The following is a 22,157-nucleotide window of genomic DNA, read 5'->3' as shown; positions in this document are numbered from 1 at the left end:
TAGGGTAAAATTACCAAATTGGTTGATTCTTTCAGAGCACCATTCTGCATTCAGAAATGTAAAAAACGTGTGTGTGTGCTTTTTCTGCATTCTTTTTTCAAAGCTGCTGATCGTTCGTGTGTGTGTGTGTAAATAAAGCTTTCACATTTATAATCAACCACCTCCTCTTCCTTCCCTCCTTTCCTGCCTTATTCTTTTCATACTGCTTCAATCCTTTGTTAGTAGCCGTATTCACACAATGAGAATTGCCTTAGAAATTTCAGGAGAAGAAAAAAAAAAAAACACTTTTCTGCACATTTTCATAGAAGCATAACATTTCAGGCTGTTTTTCCCCTATGACTGAATGCAAATTCCTGCTTCTGAAAAACATACCTTTAAAATTTGGGGGCAAAGGAAACTAAAATGTTTTTCAACAGAAATGCAAAAATGATAGTGATTTTACAAAGATATCTGTGTAAAAATTTCAAGAAAAGAGAGTTTAGTGATGAAACACCCTTTTTACCTCAGAAATATCTGGGTAATGAACAACTAGAATACAGAAAAAATTCAAGACAATTATTTAAAATTATGCATTTCTGTTTAAACCATACATAGTTGTTTTTGTTGTTGTTGCTGTTGTTGTTGTTGTTTTTCTCAGAAAAGGTGTTTTAAGAATGGAAAGAGTCCCCAGCTTACCCTGTTCTGAGTAGGTGGAGTTCATTGCAGAAATGACTTTATGTGGATAATATGGATTGCTCTTCCTGACTCTGCTCTTCCCCATTGTCTGCTCTACCTCTATCTTCTAATACTATCTTGTATCTACTGATATTATAGAATCTACTTCAAATAACCTTTTACTGGTCTTGGTTTTGGTTAGAAGGATCTGCTTTTTCTTATATAAAAAGCAGCTTGTTTCACTTTTGGCGAAGGAAAATGGAAATGGGAAATAGGAAAGGGAAATGGGAAGGGGAAGGGACAAGGAGAAAGGAAGAAAGAGAGAAAACTCAGAGTTCCATTTTACGATTGAGTGATTCTCCAGATTTGTTTTACAGATGACAGAAGATGAGACAAAGCTACCTTACAAATGTAAGTCTTTTCATCAAGCTTTTGCAATGTCTTTCAAACTCTAAGTAATACTGCAGTCCTCATCACCCACAGTAATTTATGTTCATATGGCATTTTTTGTAAGATATGTAACTTTAGCCTAGCTTAAGACTGGACAGAGTATAAGCATATTATTGTTCTCTAGTTACCCATCAAAGTCACTGTTGAATCAACGACTTTTTGTACTAACTTGACTTGCTTTCACAGGCCAACTAATTAAACCTTTACTTTAAACTGTGACATATAATATATTAAACATCTAAAGACCTAGAAAATTCTCTACGAAAAACCTTTAAAATACAATTAATGCACTAGCTAGAAGTTAAACAGCTTGATTTGAATTGAAGACTAAAACAAAGAATAAGATGGCATTTTTAAACAAAAGAAAAATGTGGCATATTTTCCCCCAAATCATACAAAACCATTTAGATTAATCAATCCCAAATTCATGAGGAATTATAGAAACTACAGTTTGGGCAAAAATATGCTGTCATTTACTGTAGACTACAGAAAGATAGCATGAATTTAAAAAAAAAATAGTTTAAAGCGCTCGGAATCATGATTGGATTACATACTAATTACAGTAACACAAAAATCAAGATGCCATTGACATAGACAATTCATTACTATAGTTGCAAGAAAATGAATTTGTGGAGTTTTCCTGGTAGAACATTGTGTTTGTTGTTATAATAGATTGTCATAGCTGTCTGTTAGGCATTTTTATTTATGTATTTTTCCAAACTGCCTTACAACATAAATAAATACATAAATAAATAAATAATTTATCTTATAATCCTTTCATAACTACTGCAAGATTTATACATTACCGTAACCTAAAGTGCAACAGATGGATTGCCAGCAGGAAAAACAAAAAGTCATCAGAAAGACGGCAAGAAAAGGAGAAAAGGAAAAAAAAAAAAAAAAAAAAGCAAGAGTTCCTATATATACCCTTTGTTTGATCGAGTATACTACTTTTCCACTATTCTTGTGAATACTTGAATACTTATTCTCTCAGACAAGTATATTCCTATTCTACCAGGAAAGAATAAGGGCCCCAGCGTTTCCAGAATTATGAAGAGGGGAACTGCAGCAGCGCATTGACTGTGATGTGCTTTAATTATGCTATTACAGTGCATTAATTGAGTGAACTGAGATGCATCATTATGACCATATTTCTGTAATAATTATTTTATTTTCTATTTTTCCATCTTTAGATATGTAGAAAATTGTCTGTGTGTGCCATGACATAAGAACTTTTTCCCACAGTATATCCAAGGACATCAGAACAACTCTCGAGGCACAGATCTATTCTTCACATACAGCTCAGCTAAAGCATTTTGTTGATGGCACTTACTCCATGGAAAATAAACATACTTGCTAAAAAAATAAAAAATAAAATCCCTTCATGCCTATACTGTTATAAAATAGTCGGTAAGAAGCTATTATTCTTGCCAAGTATCAAAACAGGTTATGAAGAAGAATACCATTCATTAAGAAAAAGCCCAGATGTATAGGGAGACCATATAAGGTAACAGCGAGTAGCTGAAAGATGAATCGTTTAAAAAAAAAAAGAAAAAAAAAAACGAAAGAGAGCTGACAGGAAGAATTTACAGAAAGAACAGACTACTTTTTAGATTATATTCACAGGCAGAGAGAATTTATTTTTAATTACTAGAAATGTAAGGGGATTTTTTTTCTTTTTTGAGAGAATGGATGGTTTGCATGTTTGATACTGATGAGCGGAGATTTTTGTGCACAGTGCAAACGTTTTAACCGCTCTGGAGGCTTGCTGTCCCCATCAGCAATACAGGAGGCTTATAAATCAGGTTATAGACAGCTTCATCTCTCTTGGCATCAAGCGTCTGGATGCTTTGCAGGTATAAAAACATATGGTGCTTTTGACAGCAGTGACCACAATTGGGCAGTTGGGGCAAAATCTCCTCCAGGTTTCTTTACCCTCCTTGGCCACATTCACAGGGAAGGCCAAGGCAGATGCGGGACCCAGGAGACCCGTGAAGGAAAGGTTAGAAGCAGACATACACCGCGGTGGTGTGGAGACAGATCAGAATGAGATGCAGAACGCTGTGGCTGATGTGCACTGGCAGAGCCTCCTGACGGTAACAGGAGCCACAGGAGAAAGCTGCGAGCCTGCAGAGTGCTTTATGAAACATTCAAATGACAAAATCTCTGTTCCAAGGAGGGCTCATTCTCCTCGTTTCCACCGAGCCAGCCAACCCCACCTCCCGGAGCCAGATCAGACACCACCCCTCATCTCCCCGCACAACCTCGGTGTGCCATTTTCCAAGAGGTAATCTATTTGCCAACTTCTATTTCTGTCAGATCAACCTGTTCCCTGAAGCATAATGAAAACTCCCTGCCAGATCAATTTGTTTCTGAAGTTTCCCGGTTGCCAGCTCCACTCTGAGTTATTTCATTTTGTCTGCATGTCAGAACCATTAGCCTGGCAACTGCTTAAACCTTGAATTATTGTCACAGGTGTGGTGGGGGGGTGCTGGACAATAACGAAGGGAAGCAAAATGCCTGCCCTGCAGAGACACCACTCTAAGTGACGTGGAAGCAAAAGCAAGCACTGGCAGTGGGTGTTGTCACCACACGGTGGGAGAGGTGAAAGGTTTCTTGGCTTTCATGTCCAGCTGTGCAGGCTGCACAGCGCTGGTTTCTGCAGGGAGAGAAGGAAGCGGCGCTGAGCCTTCAGCAGGACCAAAGCGCCATGCATACAACAAGCAGCCCTCTTGCAGAGCCCCAGGAGACACCAGCTCCCAGTGCGGCCGAAACCTGCCTCTCAGTTGGCATTGCGATTAGCTGAGTAATCCTAAAACGTTAAAGTCCTTGAGTGCTTTTTTTTTTTTCTTTTCTTTTTGGAACCAATGTGATATTTTTTAGCATCAGGAAGTGAGTGGCAAAGGCCAGTGTCCAAGAAGAGATGAGTCACGTTAAGTGGGCAGACAAAGGAAGTGGATTTGCAACCCTGCAAGACGAGCAGCGTGTTAGAGGAGAGAAGCATGGGGGTTTTGTGAAAGGCCGTGCTGAGTCATGAATGACAGCAAGGAGACAAAGGGAGGCTGGAGGTGAAATAGAGTATACACAGAGAGGATTACCAGGAAAAAGCCTGCATTTCATATTATCCCTCCCTTTCTTTAGGGCTTCACAGGAATTTATATGCCTTGCTTTCTTAAAACTGAACATTGCAGAAGCTGTGTGTGCTCTGCGCTCGGTTCGTTCTGCATGCTTTGCTATGAACTAGGACAGTGCTGATTAGAGTTAGACAGCTCATAACCCTATTCAGGATTTTTCCCCTACGGTGACAAAAAGAAAAAAAAAAAAAAGAAAAAAAAAAAGAAAAAAAAAAGCTGATGTAATTCCCCAGGGCTCCTTCTTTGGCGTTGCTATTGCATAGCTACACAGTCTCCCAGAGTAATTGTCTTGAACAACATCCCAGCCCCCCTCGAGACTGAAGGTCCTTCTGGCCGCTTTTTCTTGCATGTGTTTTCTTCTTTATGTAAGGAATGAAAGGGGAAGAGTGAAATGAGAGGAATAAAAAAGGTGATGAAATTTTCAGTTCAGCCACAGAAGGTACATTCAGTACTGGATGTCAGGGGGAAATCCAAGAAAGTAGCTCTTGCATTCCACACTCTGGCTTTTTGACTGATGGGGTGAAACTGCAGTGGGAGGCGGCGAACGACAGGCTGCTGATCCTCCAAGGCAGAGACCATCGTTCGAAACGGTATCAGCCACGCAGAGACAGAGACTCGCTGGGTTCAGACCCCTGCCTCCGTCTCCAGGGCACCACACTGTCATTCAAGTGATTCGGAAAACCCGCTCCCTGCTCGTACCCACAGGTCTCATAAATGCACCACGGTTAAATTCATCCTGGTCTGGAGGCTGAAGGATCACATACATAACCAAGCCCTTGTCTGATCTCCTCCGAACATGAGACCGGAAAAACAACAAATCTGCTTTCAAATAAAAAATGAACATGGTAAGACCTGTTCTAAAAGAGCAAATTTACCTAAAACCATGTCCACTTATTTTAAAAACATCAGAGGAATCAAAAGAGACACTCAGATTTGGAAGGCCAATCATATTTGAACACAAATAATTGCTTTATGTACTGGTGGAGGGAATTCATTTTACAGTGTACTAAAAAACAGCTTGCTGCCTCTGTGTCTCTTTTTTCCACCTGAAAAGTAGGTCAACAATCCTTACAGCTTTGAGAAGAAGAAATGAGTAACGCTTGTTGAAAACATGCAGGATTTAATTTCAGTCGTGAACAGAAAGAAAAATTAGTTTTGCTTTTTGTATGAGATTTCGGTGTGCAGCTAGAAGTCAGGCACCACTGCACGTGATGTGGTGTTCACATCAAGAGCCAGCTGCACCCCAACCTTTCATTACGCTGCCTCAGTGTGAATATAAACAGAGGAGGAAGGAGAATAAGGTTAGAGACGGGCTAGGGCAGCCTTAAAAATGAGGAACTACTTCAGAAGAGAGAGATGGCAAGGTGGCCAAGAGACCCGATGATTCAGCATATCCCACCACAACTATCCAGAACGGAAGCTTACTTCATCACAACAAAACCCAAAGGGAAAATAATAATTACATTTCTTGGCTTCCCTTACAATAAATGGCCATCAAGGGCATTATGGATTTTACGGTACAAAGCCCAGCCCAGAACCTGTATTTTCCCTTTGATAAACGCACTTCTCAATTGAAAGGAATAGCAATTGAGATATATTTAAAAGCAGTGATCTGAGAAGGTTTCTGTTTTCTTCTATCGGGCAGCTTCTGGTACCAAATGTGAAGCACTTGTTATGGTATAGCAGGAGAGTTCTTTACAGAACTGAACATGTTAACGCCTACGCCAGTACTCACTGACACAGGCATGCACACAAACACAGCTTGATCCATAACTATGACTGATGCCATTACACACTTTTCTTCTTTCTCTTCCTGGTAAGCTTCTGAGAATACTTTATTTTACTGAAGCAGAGAGAGAACTTCCAGGACCCTGTTGCTCTGGCCACACTCCGTCGTACAGTAACTACTCAGAAAGATCCTGGGCAAAAACTGAAACTTATTTATAGTTTAGCTTAGATAAACAAGACTGCATATGCATTAGTGAGGCAAACTGAATAATAAAATCACAAACAAGGCAGGATGGAAAATTGTATTTTGTTTAGTTGTACGATGAATTTTCAATAGCCCTTTAAAAAAAGTATTTTATGACTTTGGTTGAGATTGCAAGCATTAGTGCTGTTTGTAATGTGTCCAGTGATTCTGGTGGATCCTCGTCGAATTACAGCACGCTTTCCATTTGGATTTTCTCCATCATTAGGTCTTATTTTCCTGTCAGTTTGCCCATTTTATCATGAGCTTCTTTCAGACAACAGACTGGGCAACATACCTCCAGCAGCAAAAGAAATCAAACAGTCTATAAAAATAAAAATATGTTTCAACAATTTTTCCGCAAAAGATGGTTTGTCAGAGTGTGCAATATGAATGATAGATTCATGTTGGCACTTCAGTTTTCCCAAACACACAAAAAAGTTTTGCTTTTCCTTATTTTCTTCTTTAAAAGGGTCGATACAGTAGAAAGAATTATATTTTGGATTCCTGAAGTGTGCTAAACCAATCCAACAGAAGCTAACTTGCCAAATTCAACTGTGATGTGAATCGGGGTTAAAGGTACACAGCAAGTTTAAAAATGGGGGAAATATTAATGTTTTTCCACCAGTGCCACTCTAACAACTCAAAGCAAATTCTGAAAGCTTTTAAATCGCACTGATAACTTCTCACAGGCTAAACTGCCCCTGTGTTAATTATGGACATGATTATTGTTTAAGTAAACATCAGTGTACAGCAAGCCTAAATTTTGTAGTCCCCTTTATTTGCTTCTGCTAAAGGACGTCTCTCATCGTTCCAGGATCAGAGTCACTTCTTGCATTAATAAGAGCAATTTTCTGAGATTACTGGAATGGCATTAGATTAGGTCAGCAGTGAAATTGGCCCTCTGCATGTATCCTAATTTTACATCCCCATGAAATACCACATCACTCACATCAGCCTGACTTTTACCCTTGGAATTAGTTTCCCAGCACACTCTTGCGGCGCCACTTCACAACATCATTTACTTCACCCTGTTATCTGTCCCTGAATCTCCCGAGAGACTTGCTTGAATCTGCTGACTCCAGGCAGCATTTGACAGACTTTGGCTTTTTAATTTTTATTTATTTTTTCTTAATTTAGTGGACATTTAGGAAAGCTTCAGGAAAGAGGTGATGCATTGGTACTACAAAGAAATTATATTCCTTTTTTTGTTTGTTTTTTACTGATGCCGCAGAGGGCACTGCAGCCATATTGCTTCACAGAAGGGCACCCAGGAGTACCCGTGATGACTGGCAGCTCAGCACACCATTTCTTCTGCCAGGCCCTCCTGGGCTGATGTGAAGCTCATGGTGCTGAAGAGCTGGAGCAGGGTTCAAAGGTGCTGGTGCCGCATTGTGCTGCTCGCAAAGTGGGGATGAGTTCACAGTTTCACAGCTATGTGTGCAAGGAGTCACCAGGGCTACAGGCCTTGCATCACCTGGTGAGGGAAGGATGGGGCCTTGCCTCATCCAAATCTTTAAATTCCCATTACCTAAGATCCCCAAATATTCCAGGTGGGGCTGTCCCATGGAGGATTTCCCCTGTTGTCAGCACACAAAGTGCTGCAGTACCTACGCACCACTGCCATCTGAAACAGAACGGTGTTCATGTGTTGCCTCCTGGGCCTGAAATCCAGACTTCTCGAACATTTCCCCTTTTCCCCACCTCCTATGCCTCTCAAAAACGTTGAGGGAAATACTCCAGCACTTCAGCAGAACGCAAATGTAACTGATTGAATGTATAGCATTCACTCAAAGTGCACTCTCGGGACTGTGTTTTGAGGTTGATTATCAGGATGCAGAAAGTGCTGCCACATCCAGGCACAGAAACACACATCGCTTCTGGCTGGGTTTTGGACAACGGTACGTTAAGATTGACCATGCTGATGCTGTGCACCAACATCCCTTCAGAGCGAATCAGCTGAACGCCTAACAGGGGATGCTGGGCTGTGGCCTGGCCCGGCCTGCCCTGGTTATGTGGGCGAGAGCCCAGCCCCGTGCCAGCTGTGTCCCATTACCCCCGCCCTGGAGCCGGCTGGCACCGACACGGCACGACGCGCCATGTGGAGGCCTTATTACCCAGCGGGGCGGCACAGGGCTCGGGGCGGGCTTTGGCCACACACAACCCCCTGGCCTCAGCCCCGGCTCAGTGGTGGCACAGTGCGGGCCTCCCTGTGTGCCAGGACGGGGCTCAGGCAGCCTGAGGGGAGCCGTGGCACACAGCATGGCACACAGCAACATGGCGCGCAACATGGCGGGCACGCAGCAAGGGCACACAACATGGCGGGCACACAGCAACATGGCGGGCGCACAGCATGGCGGGCACGCAGCGACGTGGCGGGCACACGACGTGGGCACACGACATGGCGGGCACGCGACGTGGCGGGCACGCGACAGGGTGGGCATGCAAGATGGCGGGCACCTCACCGGGCGGCGCAGCACACACCCTCCCTTCCCCAGATGGCTTTTTATGAGGTGTTTTGTTGTTGTCGTTCATGGGTTTTGACTTTATTATTATTATTATTATTATTATTATTATTATTATTACTACTACTATCACTGAGCGGCCCCACAGGGAACCGCCGCATCTCCACCGGCAGCCACCAGCCAACATTTGCCGTTCGCCTCTGCACCGTGCCCCTCCCCCCCCCCCCCTCCCCCTCCCCCCCCTCCCCTCCCCCTCCCCCCGAGCGGCGCGGCGGCCGCCCCTCCCCCCTTCCCTTCCCCCCCCCTTCCCTTCCCTTCCCCCCCCCTTCCCCTCCCCCCTCCCCGCGCGGCCCCGCGGGGTCACGTGCCCCCTGCCCTCCCCCCCCCCCCCCCCCGCCCCCTTCCCATCCCCCCGGCGGGGCGGGGGAGGGGCAGCGCAGCCGCTCTGTGCGGCGGGGCCAGCGGCGGGTACCGACAACCCTCTAAGAGCCGGGCACTGCCGGCACGGCGCCGCACGGCACGGCACGGCACGGCACGGCACGGCGGGGGCCTCCATTTTGTGCCCGCGTGTCCCCAGCACCCCCCATCCCCCCCCCCCCAAGCCGCACCGAGCGGCTGGCTCCTGCCCTTCGACCTCTGCTGGGACGGGGAGGCGGGTTAAGGGGTCAGGGAAGACAATCGAAAGGCCGCCCGTGCTGGAATAGCACGGCAAATCAACTTATCCCGGGGGCTCGGTGAGCCTTTAGGGGGGCCGCGGCCTCCCCCAGCGCTGCAGCGGGGGCACCCGCGGGTATTTCGGGGAGGGGGCGGCAGTGCTGGGGCTCCCCTCAGCGCTTTTACTGCAGGGCGCAATAAAACGAGGAGGGCTCCACAGCCCAGTGCAAGCCGACTGAGCTTCCCTGAAATCTGTCAGTCGTTATCTTCTTCATCTTTTAGTCATTTCTAACCCGTAATGGTGACATCTAAAACCGAGCAGATCAAGAGTATGGGCCCGGCTCTTTTTTTTTTTTTTTTACGCAAAATCCACCACTGCGACTCCATCCGGTAGTGAACCTAGCGCTGATTTACACAAGGGTACCTGAGAGCAAAAGTCTCCCTGTGTATAAAATAATATTTTAGAATGAATAGCTGCCTGGAAGTCATAGGTACTGCAGCTCTCTTTGGAAGGCACCTACACAAGTACATTTTCCTGGCCCTACGCTGTTCAAATTTCTGCAGTGTAACCTGGCAATCTCCATAAAGGAAGGAGTCGTGTAGAATAAACTCGCTCACATGGCTGAAAATTCATCGGATTTTTTTTTAACGCTTTCACAAAATATTTTTTCGGATTATTTTTAAATTTTAAAACAATGGGCCTTTTTTAGAAAACTTCAGTCCCTGCAGACAGAAAACTTCATTCTTTACTGTCAGTGTTTCATCCGGATCTTTGTTCTTTTTCCCTTTTTGGTGAGAAATCCTGGGAGAGAACCCCAAACGTTTCCCCAGCTGCCTTAAGAAAGCCGCTGGGCATCGCCAGCCCTTTCTAATGGCCATCCATCCATCCATCCATCCATCCATCCATCCATCCATCCATCCATCCCCCTTTGTGCAGGGTTTTCACATCAGGGCCACGCCACGACCGTGCCAGTCAGAACAACAGGGGGAGTGCTAGTGAAAGGGAAACCGGCTGGGCAGTGCCTCACCGTCTCGTTGGTTTGGGTCAGGGCCTGATCTACCAGTCGTACTGGTTAGCGTGAGGTTAAAAAAAAATAAAAAAAAAAAAACACATTCAAACCATCCGCCTATGTGTGCGAAAGACCTAGTTAAACCCCGGAGTCGGAATAGGCTGGGATGCAACCAGTCCTTCACACCGACTGCAATGTGGGCATACCGGCACTAAAGATCTCCTGCATTTGCATCGAGAGGAGCTGGTGTTGGCACTGCGAGCACAGTCCTGAAGGACTGCTAACGTCAACGAAAAGGTCCTTGTGATGTACAGGACTGGTTGGAAGTACGGGATGAGGGAATTGCTGCAAAAACAGAGTCGAGTAAACAGAAACTGTGCTTAGATAATTAAAACGTTAATGAAACCAGGCATCTTTCAGCTAATATTGAACATGCAGTAGAAAGTATTTCATTGCGCTGGAACTGTGTACACCGCCCTAATGCCTGAGTGCAGATGCAGCACATGCAGATAGCATGAACTCATCTTTTTATTTTTTTGTAAAATTTGTTCTTAAAAAGAAATGGCGTCGTTCGTTTATTTGTACTGGGAGATCCTGGAATAACAGAAGCCAGATATCCTGAGTGACTTTTTCAAAGTATGGATACATGAATTGTTTTTTCTGCTTTTTGTTGTTACGGCCCATTGGAAAGTACTGATACATTTGTGCATAAAAGCCTGTTGTAGATAAAACACTCCCGCTACCCATCACGTTTCTGAGGGCAACGACAAAAGAGCAGGTAGGTTCATCTTGAGCAGGGAGGGTCCAAGCAGGCCCACCTCCCGCCCCCAGGTGCCTGTTTCTGTATAAAAGAGAAAGCCTGCTCGCTGGGAAGCCACTGGGGAAGCCACGTGCTGCCGACAGCAGCAGCAGCAGAGCTGTAGGGACCCCCAAGGTGGCTGCAGAGACACGAAGGCCCTGAGGAGTAGTCCAAGGGTTGGGAGCAGAGCTGCGGCTCCAGGATGGGTGGACCCCGTGCTGATTTGGGGGTATTTCCATCAGGAGGTGGTCAAATCCCAAACGAGTACCTCCGTCAGCAAGCCTCGCTGCTGGCCCTATGTACAAACCCGGGTGTCGGTGCATGCAGGCTGTTCTTGCATTGTTCTCGGTCCTGAGGTTGAAAAGAGATTTTGTCCTACTCGGGGCGAAAAGGATATAATAATTTTAACAGAAAAGGCAGTCGTCTCTTTCCGGGAGGCAGGGAAAATACTGCCCTTCTGTGTGTAATTGTGGAGCCATGCGGACCCGCTCGGGAAGGGCCGATGTGCCCCCGTTGCGTGTCGTTGCTGTGCATCCACGGCTGGGAGAAAGATAGTCCGTCCTCTCGGCTGTTGCTATGGGAACTTTTTCAGAGTTCTTGCAACTCCTTTTCCAGGGCTGCTGGAACAATGAAGGATATTGAGCACAGAGCATTAACCGTCCTCCAAAGCATTTTAATAAATACCAAGTTTTATTTAAAGCCGCGTCTCCACCAGCCCTTGCCAGCTCTTGTCTAATTACTGCTGCATCAAATATGGTGGCTTTCCAAGAACGCCGCTGAAGCTCCCCACAGCTCTGTTGCTCATCCGTTTGGGTCACCTACTGAGTTACATTCTGCCTTGTGGTAAAGCAAATTCCGTGTGTGTTTCCTCATGACGGTGCAATTAATTTATTTACTCAAGCAATTCACTGAAGCATTAGAAGGGAAAGGCATATGGTGTGAACTGGTTGCACAAGTCAGAGTCGATTTGTTACTTTCGGCAGCGGTAGCTTATTATATTTGATACCTCTCAATTGATTTGCTTTTGTGCTCAACTTTGATCTTTTAAGGCATTAGCCTTAAGAAACTGTGACTTTATGCATACACATGCATTTTGCAGTGGCGCAATTGATTTCTCGATGCAGTTGTTCCTTCACCTTAATTCTTTGTACTATGTGGGCCACGTTTTCACAACCTTCGTCCAGGAAGCCACTGCAGCACTAAAGTCATAACATCCCTCTGGATGCTATTCCAAATAGGAATCAGTCACAGATTTAAATCGGGACATTTTCTTAGTTTTTACTCAAGGTGAAGTTGAAATTTTTTTTGATTATTTTTCCTAGATCTACCCCATACGACAAGTCTGTAGGAATTTTATGATTGATCTTCTCTAAGGTTAGAATTAGTATTTCCTAACATACTAATTCTAATATTACTCTAATCTTATGCAACATCATGAGCATGCCTACTGACATCGTCACGGTACCGATCTCTTGCACTAAAATAGATTAATTTTTTTTCACAGCTAGATTTGGGGAGCAGGAAAGAAGAAGGTGGGTTTTTTTTGCATTTAATTTTGAGCTCTCCCCTTCAGAACGCTTTCTGCTCTTAGGAAAGGGAGAAAAAAATTAATTCATGACATAGACGGTAAAGGAAACCATAAGAGAGATGTATTGAATGTGAAATTATGCTGTTGCTAACCACAATTTCAGAGGTGCGGGTGTGAAAAAGAATTCACATTACCAGAACCAAAATGTGTGTGATTCTTTAAAAAAAAAAAAAAAAAAGAGTAAAAATGGAAAGCTCTATATTAGTACAATTTTTTGTGAGATTGAGCTTTAAATGCAGAGTGCATGGTTTTATGCCAGTGAATATTTGAGAAAACACTGTTACCAGCTGCTGGGCTGCACTCTCCAAGGCTCGCGTGAAGGGCTGCTGTGAAGATTAGAAAATTACATCCCTCAGCTGCAGTTTGCATAGGTGCGCACACCGTGTGGTGCCTTGGCCTTTTGCCACTCAGATTCAGGCAGAGAAGGAAAAACACGAGGCTCTTCCCTCCCGGCGTTTCGAAGGAAAAGGGTCCTTCTAGCAGCGCCTGCCTGAGCTGAAGTGGGGAGCAGGACGCCTGATTGCATCGCGTTGGCACAACCCTCCTCAGAGGGAAATGGAAATTGAGGTTCACTGGGAGATCTGCTGGAGATGAATGGGCTGAGGGTTGCTGTTGTGCGGAGAGCAGTGCCTAATGGCATTCTGCTTCAGAGAGCTCCCACGATCTGCGAAACAATGTGCCCATTGCCACAACTGCTCAAGGTGGCCAAGTTACTCCCCCGCCGCTCCGTGCAGCTGATGCACATTTTAATCAAGCCTCTCTACAGTGTACAGAAACATAATCAAGGATTTCATTTTTATACTCGGTGCTGCTGCCCCTCGTGGGTCCTCATCTCTGTCACCCCCCATTTGTTTTCCCACACCGAGCAGTACGGTGAGCACTAACGACACGCACCAGTAATTATGCACGGGGACGGGCCGAGACAAGCAAGCAGTCTTGTTGCTCTTGGTTTGGAAGAGGAAGGCTTGGTGGGAAATTCAAAACCCCAGTAGCACCCCGTTCCCCCCCACAAAAAAAATATATGGTTGCACCTCTGCTTGACCACTCCATGGCCAAAGTGAGGAGAAAGGAGAAACTGCCTGGCACCCTAAGGGGACTGCGGTCAGGTCAAAACTGTCTCAGAGAGGCAGAGAAAAGAGAAACTGAAACTCGATTCACAGATTCAACTCAGCTGCACGCATTTTGTTCAAAGATGAACAACTCTCTTCCGGTCTAGAGTATCAAGCTGACTGCCTCTGCTCACAGGATTTAGCTGAAACAAAATTAAATGTGTCTGCGGAAGGGGCAGAGAGTGAATGAACTGTGAAGCTACGGTTTGGGAAAAAAAAAAACAACACAGTTTTGCATCAGTGTGGTTGCTGCTGCAAGGTCACACAGCAAAGAAACACTCATTCTCCATCCTGAAAACTTTGTTCTACAGACAGGGATTTTCCAGGGTCAAGGGGCAGGAGAGGTAGGGGTGATTTCGGGGTGGTGTTTTCAGGAGTGTGGCTTCAGCCAACCTTGCCAGCAAACAACCCATCAACTGCAGTAGGAAGCAAGTTAAACCAGTGCTGAGTGCCTTTGAAAATCCCTCTTAGGCTGCCTAGCCAAGTTGATAGCAGCTGTTTGCATATTTGTTTTTTAAACAAAATGGTCCTTTGGTCTCTGCAAACTTTTCTTCTACCAGCAGCAAGAGCTCCCTACCTCATCTAATCCTATTCTTCACCCTTTGTGGCTGTCATAACAATGGATTCCACTTACGCAAGTTCATCACATTTTTCAGAGTTCATCTATATTTATTGTTACTGGATTTTTTCATCTCTGTTCAAAGAAAATGTTGAAATACATTCAAAATGCACTAGAACTCAAATTCCAATTGTAAAATGTGCTGGGAAGTGTAGGCACACTCTCAGAATGCCATTTGAAAAGGCAATAACTTAAAAAAATGTTTTTGTAAGTTGTGGGAAAATGAAAAAATACAGATTTTCCATGAATTTCACACTAAATACATTGTGATGTCCAGCTGATGAACACATACCTAACATCCCTGCAGTATTTTTCGTACTGTAACTGTTTCCAGAAGTAATGGGCACCAAATTCTATTTTCACATTTTAGCCAGGTTGGAGGAACTTCTTACTTTTAAGTCTCTGGAGTCCCAGAACAGCTCAGATTGCTTGTATTGCTTTTGCTACTCTCTGTTAGTACTTTGAGTCAGCAAAACAGGAAATGTCAAGGGATTGTTGAGGTACGCTGCAGGTATAACAAATGAGTAGAAGCAAACTCTCATCTATTCTGTGCATTAAGAAATCTCTGCTGGATTTGGGATACACTGCTGAAACTGAAGGACATTTCAGGTGTTCTCTGGATAAAAGAGAGATTACAGTTCAGAGAGCAAACTAATTCAAGGGCAGTCAGATGTTTTCTAAAAGTAAAATACATAGAGGAAAATTTTCCCTCAACTACCAGTCTATGCATTAACTTGACTTACATTTGTGAGGAACAGTTTTTTATAATTACCTAAATGCACAAGAGATCACCAGGCAAATCTGGACTTTGGAATTACAGGGTACTGTAGATCTCACAGAAAGACTCTAAAATGCAGTTTTGGGTCAGATTCACACGTGTAGTTATCTCAAAATTAACATGAAGTCTCTCTACCAGAGGCAAATAAAACAGATTTACAGTGGACTGAGATCATAATTTGGCTTGTGGTTTCCTATTTAGACTAACATCGAGGCTTGCTTTGAATAAGAAGAGCTGAGAAGTTATTAACGTGAACAAAACATGATCAACAACAACAACAACCGTAATGTTCAGGAAGTGGAAAAGTTTACAGTGCCCACAACTCTGAAGTTTAAGTGATGAAGTCATATATCTGCATGTGAATAAGAATTTACAAAAAAATAAAAAATAAAAAGTATTCACACTGCTCTATCGTAGTCTGTATCTGATACCGTTTTTAAGCAGTACCAGTCTGTATCTGATACCATTTTTAAGTATGAGGAAATAGCAATACCTCAGCTGGCCCAATGGCAAATCTCTGAAGATCTGAACTTGTAGTGGTTATTAAAAGTGCATAAAAATATAAGTTTATTTTATTTTTGTCATTTATAGCATTTACTTAACATTTGCTGGTTGCTTCAAATGCAGAATAAGATCCGCCTTTGTTAAAAATCTTTGCTTTGTTACACAAATTTGGTACTATCATTGCTTTTGGTTTGGTCAGCAATCGCTTCAAGAGATGTCTTCTCATTTCCAGACATTCTCTTGCAGCCATAAAATTATCAAGGAAAGTTCTGAAGTTACTACAGGCAAATTATCTTACTGCTTTTTCCCCTTTTCTGTTTAGGAGCCTCCAGAAGCAGATGGCAGCACTAAGGAACTGAGGAGCAGAGAGCCACTCCTGCACTATGAGACAGCAATTCTCTATTTCCATGGCCATCCCACTAGGTCGTCATCCTCTGTGAGTGAAGATAAGGTGTCTGCAGGTTAGTTAAGGTGGTCCCCAGCATTTAGAAGAGAATGGCTTCCTCTGCTACTCGTTGCCTGTGAGATCTGTAAAGAACTCAGCTTCCAGAACTCAAATTAGGCATCTACATTTCATTTCCTCCAGATCATCTATTAAAATAGAAGAAACATACAGAATATCCTACTCAAAGAGACATTCAGACACCAAAGCAGAGGTTGTGAATGCTAATGCCACACTGGCACATAACTCAGACCTGTACAGAGATGCCTAAACCTGGAGAGAGGCAGGGCTTCAGTATGTCTTTTTAGACACCTTTAGAATCCCCACACCCACCATGTTGTCCTGATGATTCATTCCCAGGCGTTTAGCCATTCTTAAACAATGTGGAACTTAGGCATAAAACTTCATCTTTTTATTTATATCCTGAGAGCCAATCACCTGAGAATTGTCATGCCTAAACCCCTTAGAGAACTGAGTTGTAGCATCTGTTCAGTTTTGGGCCCCTCAGTACACAGAGGACATCGAGGCCGTGGAACATACCCAGAGCAGGGCTAGGAAGCTGGTGAAGGGCCTGGAGCACAAGTCCTGTGAGGAGCGGCTGAGGGAACTGGGGGTGTTTAGTCTGGAGGAGGCTCAGGGGAGACCTTATTGCTCTCTACAGCTACCTGAAAGGAAGGTGTGGGGAGCTGGGGGTCGGCCTCTTCGCGCAGTAACTAGTGGTAAGACTAGAGGAAATGGCCTCAAGTTGTGCCAGGGGAGGTTCAGGTTGGAAGTCAGGAGACATTTCCTCTCAGAAAGAGCAGTCAGGCACTGGGACGGGTTGCCCAGGGAGGTGGTGGAGTCACCGTCCCTGGGGGTGTTCAAGGAAAGGCTGGACGTGGTGCTCAGGGACATGGTCTAGTGGGTGACATTGGTGGTAGGGGGGTGGTTGGACCAGATGATCTTGGAGGTCGTTTCCAACCTTAATGATTCTGTGATTCTATGATCTCTGGGATGCTTCTAAACTCAAAAGAGCAAATACCTGTCATATGATAGGACACACGATCCTCCCCTGCAAATCATCCAGACCAATGTATCTGCCAGAGTACACCAGGGCTGTCCCCCCATCCAAGCAGTCCTTTTTTTTTTTCTTTTTTTTTTTTTTCCAATTGGATATCTGGTTGGGTGAGGGAAGAATAATGTTCACTCGGGTCTCATGGTAATAAGCTCTTGGGAGGCATCTGAATGTGAAAACTGAGAAGCTGTTCTAGGTATTTGGATATGCATCCTATCTCTGTTCTCTGTTTCCAAAATGAAGAAAATACCAGTTTTCAGTATATTCAAACAAAAAATTACCATTTCTATGGCATGAGGATAATGTGAATAAATATTACAAGGAACTCAAGTGCTATGAGCTTAGCCTTTATGACTTAACCCTGAGGGCCATATAAGCCTTTGACAGCTTAAGTGTGGAATGGATGGCCTCTTGTCCTTCTTCTTTCCCACCTGCCTGATCAAAGATAAAACTATTGCAGATCCCTGGAGAGACCCATATACATAGGTCAGGGAAAGACCTATAAATCCAGATGTTTATTTCGGATCTTGGATCTAGCTATCTGGGATCTACTCTATCCGGTAAGTTGAATTTGTTTCTACTGTCCGTGTGTAGCATTCAGCACAGATTTGCATAATTATAGTGTTCAGAATGTCTCAAATGTTCCCTCTTGTAAGATCTTTCTCATATAAACACTTCCTAAAACAATTTCTCTTAGGAAACCTGTGTTCCTATACAAACCTTGCTTCTGTGTGAAAAAATACATATAGTTGCTGTGTAAAGTTCCATCTCAAAATTTGGTCATCTGAAGTTATCTTATCTGAAGTAATAAGACCAGCAAAAACCTGCAGAGTGACATACATGAGGCAATGAAGAAGCACGCATCACTAGAAATGCTTGTTCTTTCAGTCTTAGCTTTGGTGGCCCTTCTGTTTCCTGTTTCCTTTCTTGTAGGAGGGAGTTGCTGTCTCTTGGTTGGCTGCATTTGTCTCTGTCCTCCTGCAGATAAGTCTGTCCCTCTCTGATAATACAGTTGTGAATCTTCTTAGAGTTGACCAGCCTAAGCGTGGGATTTGAGGTTCCTAGTACAGGCAGTGGAGATTTACAACTGAAGTGATGAAATTCACTCACCTGTGACAATTTAGCCCACAATAACAATTTTAAATGGCCTTATTCTAAAGGCTGTCATTTGAAGATTCAGTAGGTTAAAAATTAGCTTGCTTCAAAAACACCTGTATTTGCAGCAAGGTTTTCTTCAAACAGCTCAGATCAGTCAAATGGTCTTTGTCAAATCTCACCAAAATGCCACAAGTTGATTACATTTCCCCAAATATCTACCTTAATTACATGGTTTCTGAGCTGCAACACTACTGCTCATAGTTCAGTGGTTGCATAAACTCCCCAGCGAGAAATCTGAACAATATTTAATTAGCCTGGTCCTGCTGTGTGATACTCCAAACACCCTGTTTACCCAATTAAGACAAAGGTTGCGTGATCTTATAGTTAGTAAGTGCCTGAGCCTATGTACTAAGCCTTGCAGCTGGAAACTGGAAATGTAAAATGTACATCTCTCCTTGTAAGCCTTAATTGTGCTATGTCTAAATAACACAAAGCAGATACAGAATAAAAGGAGTCCTTTTCAAAACTCCTGGTTAAAACATCTGCAAGATCCAAAGGAGGCTTGACTAACAAAAGGGTGCAGGTCCATGACATGTTCTGTCACAATAAAATAAAACAAAGGACATTACAGATCGGTGTTTAGATCTCTAATAATACGCCCAAGAAAAGGATCTTCAAAATAAATGTACTCTCCAGCACAAGGAATATAAGAATATTAATGTATGTGAAATGTACCTGAGATGCAGATCTTACAAGGCGATGGAAAGGAAGGAAGGAACTGCTTAGCATTCATATCTCCTCTCTGCTTGTTCCAATAACATGTTTTTGTCCTGAATACAGAGTATATCCAATTAGCATAACACAGCTTTTGCAAACACTTTTATTTCATTTCACTAATGGTGAAATAATTGCCTCACTTATCCGCAAGATAGCCTTGAAAATGTCTCTTTCAGTCTGGAGATCTTCCCATCCAGAACGGAGATCACAGCATGTTGCATTGCTTCAAGGAGCACCACAAACCAGGCCTGCTCCTCTGACTCACGTGGGGTCTACTGCAGTATGTTTTGCTTTTTTCATGGGAGGACATTGCTTCAGCCTCCATTTTGCTATTTTTTTTCCCAACAGTGGGCTCCCGATACCCTTACAAAAATCTGAAAGTAATCTTTGAGGCCTATTTCAGTGTTTAGTAGAGGCAGCGATTAAAGTTAGGTCTTCATTTTCTTACACTGCTTTGAAAAGCACTGAAAATTTGAAAATTTGGGGAAATTTTTTGGGAAAAAAAAAAACCAAACAGGAAAATCTGGGTGAATTTGATTTTCCAATGAAAAATCAAAGAAAAAAATCACCAAAATATAAAAGTCCATTTTACATCAGGAATCTATTTCCAAGCAATTCTATGGTAACGTACATACCAGAAATCAACATGAGCTTTTATTCAGATCACAGTAATATTTACATTTATGTGGAAAATCTGAAAGGATAATCCTGGTCCTTTGAATAAAATCCATGGGATGCTTTCCCTGAATATTTAAAAGAAAATTATGTAGGCTGTTTTCAAAATAATATTATGAATGAAAAATATTTCAAAAGCTGTGTACTTTTTACTTATTTGCCTCAGAGGATATCTGTGATATTAATCTTGACTTTCCAAAGGTTTTCTTAATGAAGATGTGTATCATTAGTTGTGTTTCATCCTAGAAGTCGCTCTTTTCCATCAGTGGGGAATTAATGTGCTTGTGCGTGCAGATGTATATGTGGGTGGGAGTCATCCACTGCCCAGCCACACTGGTTGAAGTCACTTCTACTAGGTGGCAAGGCAGCTAAAACTTAGGTGTTGCCATGGCTATAAGCAACATACACATATTGCCACAGTCCTTCCTGCTTTTTAAAAGTTTCTTTGATCATACTTGTGTCTGTCTTCAAAATTACTCTTATACGAAGCCACAAGCAGTCTGGCAGCATTGGAAAGATTGGGAGAAACAGCCTGGGCAAAGTGTATGTGTGGGGGGGTGTCATTGTCACTAGCATTTGTAGTCTGCAAAAATTGTTTGCCTGAAATTTACATTTTGATGAGAGACTCTCAAAACTATCCTTGCTAGGTGGGTGTAACGCCAGTGATGTGTGTAAGGACTGATGACTAATACTAAGAGGATGCATAATCCCTACTTTTCAGTGAGTTCCTGAAGTGAAGAAAAGCCAGCCGGATTATAAAATCTTGTCCGTTCTAAGAACCCAAACGTAAGTACTTATCAAAGATTTTTCATTAAGCCTTGCTTTCTGTAATTGCATATCTAACATTTAATTGTCTAATAAATGAGGCCAAAATTGTGTTTAAAAGATTATTGAAAGACAGCCATTAATGTTACAGGTAAATTGATCAGCAGATCTCAGATAGTAGGAGGCGAAGAAAAATCACACTGCAATAATTTTTACAACCTCCAGCAAAAAACTATCCAAAAAATCTTGTAGGAGTGATATCCACCACTCAGCCAGTTGGAGCTAAATTCAGGAAGAGCTGTTACGCAACCGGTTTCCCTTTTAGACATCTGAGCCTGATATTTAGGCAGAGCTAGCAGTTAAAAACTTCAGGCTCAGCTGCTGTCTAAATTGCCTTGGCACATATGGCTACATCCATACTAATAGCTTCAGCTGTGCCAGGGAAAGTTCCCAGGCACTGGAACTTGAACTGTTTATTCTCTTACACTGTCGGCGTGGTCTTTGGCTTGTTTTGGGTCCACCATCACTGTCCCTAGCGTAGTTCAGGGCTTTGCACAAACCAGAGAACATTTCCACATGACAGCTCTGGTGTGGGTATCCTCCTTGGTGGCTAAAACAGCTTAACGGTATGGATTGGGATATGGCCACAGGGTCAAAGGACAGTTCAGGGAAAGTTCAACCTACTTTTATAGACATAGTCTAGGCATACGGGAGAGAAATTCCCACAGAAACATCCCATATACTTCTGCTTTGATGCATACGCAAATTTGCACCCAGTTCCTGGCCATGTTCAAAAACTGGTGGATTGATCTGGCAAAGAGAAGTATCCCTCAGCACTAATTTGATATAAATATATCAAATATTTAAACAGAATTTCTACCCAGGAAGAGGAGAGACTTGAATTTTCATGCCTGTAATGCGTGTAGTTTGGTTCAAACATTCCTGGTCATCTCAAAGAGCTGGTTGTTAGTTGAAGGGACATCAGGCCTCAGACTAGCTAGTTTATTATCACAGCACAAAACTTGGAAGTGAAAAATAAGAGCTAAATATATGCATGTGTATAGCCAAGGCAAAGGAAAAACTTCTTTCACAGAGCTCAGAGGATCCACGCACACAGACCATCTCTTCTCTTAAACAAAGTGGTCTTTTACCTCCATTTTGAATACTGAGACCACATCTAGTTACATGAATAAATTGCCTTCTCTTTCAAAAATGTTGAGTGCTCTTGAATCCCACTGCAGTCATGTTCCCACATATTAAAAATGCTAGGCTGGAAAAATTTCTAAGCACTGTTTAGTAGACAAAAGCCTAAAGGTTTTGTTTACAGACTCTTTCACGGGAGAATAATCAAGCTCTGTAGAGAGCTGCTACTCCATTTACTTGCTAGCCTTATTTTGACAGCCTTTGCTAGTCTGCCCTACTTTGAAAAGGGTGGGTTGATGTGGAAGCCAAAAAAGTGAAATCATATTTACTGTCAAAAAAATAAGTGTGTTTTAAGCTTTCATCTGCCACTAGCAAGTAATCAAAGATGGCAGTGGTAGCAGCCCTTGTAGTTAACCCAGTGCATGTTCATTAAACGGCAGGGGGTACCCAGAGTGTTTATTTCAGTAAAA

At 43.2% G+C, this 22,157-nt stretch overlaps 1 long non-coding RNA gene across 1 annotated transcript; it reads left to right on the top strand.

The window, feature by feature from the left end:
* Positions 1–10,283: 10,283 nt before the first annotated feature.
* On the top strand, positions 10,284–21,071 carry LOC106042561 (uncharacterized). Its single transcript, XR_007164395.2, has 4 exons — positions 10,284–11,114; positions 16,056–16,194; positions 17,690–17,789; positions 20,427–21,071. It is a non-coding gene; the product is annotated as an uncharacterized lncRNA (long non-coding RNA).
* Positions 21,072–22,157: the final 1,086 nt, after the last annotated feature.

The sequence above is a fragment of the Anser cygnoides genome, chromosome 1 (assembly GCF_040182565.1).
Source record: "Anser cygnoides isolate HZ-2024a breed goose chromosome 1, Taihu_goose_T2T_genome, whole genome shotgun sequence".
In the NCBI taxonomy this organism is placed as follows: domain Eukaryota; kingdom Metazoa; phylum Chordata; class Aves; order Anseriformes; family Anatidae; genus Anser; species Anser cygnoides.
The sequence above is the reverse complement of the archived record's forward strand: the minus strand, read 5'-3'. Positions and strand labels throughout refer to the sequence as shown.